This window comes from Pelophylax lessonae (assembly GCF_965119305.1).
Source record: "Pelophylax lessonae genome assembly, chromosome: 7".
NCBI classification, from domain to species: Eukaryota; Metazoa; Chordata; class Amphibia; order Anura; family Ranidae; genus Pelophylax; species Pelophylax lessonae.
In genome coordinates, this window is record NC_138774.1 from 278,343,325 (window position 1) to 278,345,824 (window position 2,500).

Genomic DNA, 2,500 nt, shown 5'->3' on the forward strand with positions numbered 1-2,500 from the left:
GACGAATCCCCCCTTTTTTTTCAATGCTTACAGCCCCTCTGTTACAATGCATAGAATTATTTATTGCACAAAGTTTAGGTTCCAGCTAGGAATTCCTCCCTAACTTTCTCACAGCCCCTCTGTCTGGGCATCACCCGACACAAACTTCAGCTGTTTTCTTCTCCCTTCAAAGTGTCGGCTTTACCAATCTGCCCTGAAATCCCATTCTCTTGTGTCTTCACGTTTTCTCTTCTTCACCACAAATCCATTCTGACTTTCCTCAATTCCTACCCCCTCCTCCCCAGGCGTGTAATAAAGCCAGACTTGGCCCCCTTAAAAAAAGCCTTAAATTCATTTAGTTAACTTGGGTTTGACCTGAGAAAAGTTCTCACTTAAACCAACTTTTTTCAGAGGAAAAAAAAGAGACCCTTTAAAAAAAAAGAGACTTTTCTTTTATTATGTCGCAAGTTTTTAGTCCTCATTCATCAATCTTGGCACAATATACCTCCCTTCTGTTGGCATCCGTGGAAAAGGCATTATCACCCCCTTTATCAGCTATGTTTCTTTCCTAATTTGCCATGAACGCTAATTCCATTTCCATTCAGATTATGTCAAGCAGCTAATCCCCCCATTTTGTTCCAGAAATTCCTCCAGCCTTTATAGCTGCCCCTCACTACATGATGCATCAATGTATAGCTACACCATTCATACAGGCTAATGAATTTAGAATTAGCCATTTCTTTCTAGTTGAGTTTAAATGAATGCCTATCACTTTAACAGTGTGACAAATTGCTGGATGGATAGATGGGGGACACTATTTAACCTCTGTCTAGAGAACAAAATACCACCAATCCCTTTTTTTTCTATCTCAGGTACCCTGTTAAGAAAGAAAAAAAAGTCCCTCTTTAAAAGTCACTTTCTCAGAACTCTTCACAATTGCGCACAATTCGCTGAGTTCGCAGTTCGGACGAATTCTGCTGTCTGCAGTCTGTGCGCACTTTAAAAGGACTTCTTAGCAAGGCTGCAATCAACTGAAAGGGTTTCAATTAAATCAACTTTATATGTCCATATATATTCATTGTTACAATCGACTACATCTTAATTGCAACATAGAAGAAAGGATAGAGGGATAGGTAGATACAGAGAGATTAATAATAGGTGTAATAGATGGTTGGATAGATAGATAGATAGATAGATAGATAGATACAGAGAGATTAATATATGTAATAGATGGTTGGTTGGTCGGATAGATAGATAGGTAGGTATGTAGGCAGATACAGAGAGATTAATAGATGGTTGGATAGATAGATACAGATACAGTTGATTGCTGCATGGAATATATATATATATATATATATATATATATATATATATATATATATATATATATATATTTCGCACATATTAAATTAGTTCCTTAACCACTTATTAAAAGCAAGCTCGAATGTATCTACATTACATTGCATTTAAATTGGCATTTTCGTTAAAAGCTTTTTTTATCTATCTATCTATCTATCTATCTATCTATCTATCTATCTATCTATCTATCTATCTATCTATCTATCTATCTATCTATCTATCTATCTATCTATCTATCTATCTATCTATCTATCTATCTATCTATCTATCTATCTATCTATCTATCTATCTATCTATCTATCTATCTATCTATCTATCTATCTATCTATCTATCTATCTATCTATCTATCTATCTATCTATCTATCTAGCCAAACTATTACATCTATTAATCTATCTGTCCTATCTTCTTTTGCAATCACCTGTAATGCTGGCCAAGTGGTCATACATTAGCCAAAAAATCGTTTAAAAATCCGTCATTTGGTCTGTTCGATTTGTTCCTTGTCCAGTTAATGGGCACAAATCGAAAATAGGCGTGTGTGTGTGTATATGTATATGTGTATATATATATATATATATATATATATATATATATATATATCTAGATAGATATTCGTTAAAAGCTTATTTTTTTTTTCTTACTGAAAACCAGATTTGCGTTTTACCCAGTGGTACAAAAGTTTGTATAATGTTTTCCATCTAAAAAGAATGTAATTGGTTACTTAGCAAAACATTTGGGAGTCAATTGGTCACCCAAGATTCACACATTTTTTTTCTTGCGAATCTTGGGCGACTTTTGTGCGAATATTGAGTGATTAATTCATAGAATCCCTTTTGCTATTTCGCCTAACAGAGGGGGAATTGGACCAATTTAGAAACGTTTTGGGCATCTTTGACAGAAATTGGTGATTTCAGGTGCTCTGAACAATTTAGAAACAATACTCCCCAAATTGTGAGATAATGGGGAAAACAAGACATTGGTGTTGAAATAATAAAAGAACACCCTGCTCCGAAATCTTCAGATCTTGCATGTTGCCTTGCCTGGTCTTCTTCATGGTAGATCAAGACCTGGATGCAAGATTAATGAGAGAACACCTTGTTCCAAAGTCCAAAGTCTGTACTTGAGAGTTTGTTGCTTTTCTCTCTCCGATATTCCTATTCTAG

At 34.9% G+C, this 2,500-nt stretch overlaps 1 protein-coding gene across 2 annotated transcripts in view; it reads left to right on the forward strand.

The window, feature by feature from the left end:
* Window positions 1–2,500, forward strand: part of PRDM12 (PR/SET domain 12) — a 19,009-nt gene that overhangs the window by 733 nt on the left and 15,776 nt on the right. The gene's annotated exons all lie outside the window — the stretch shown is intronic.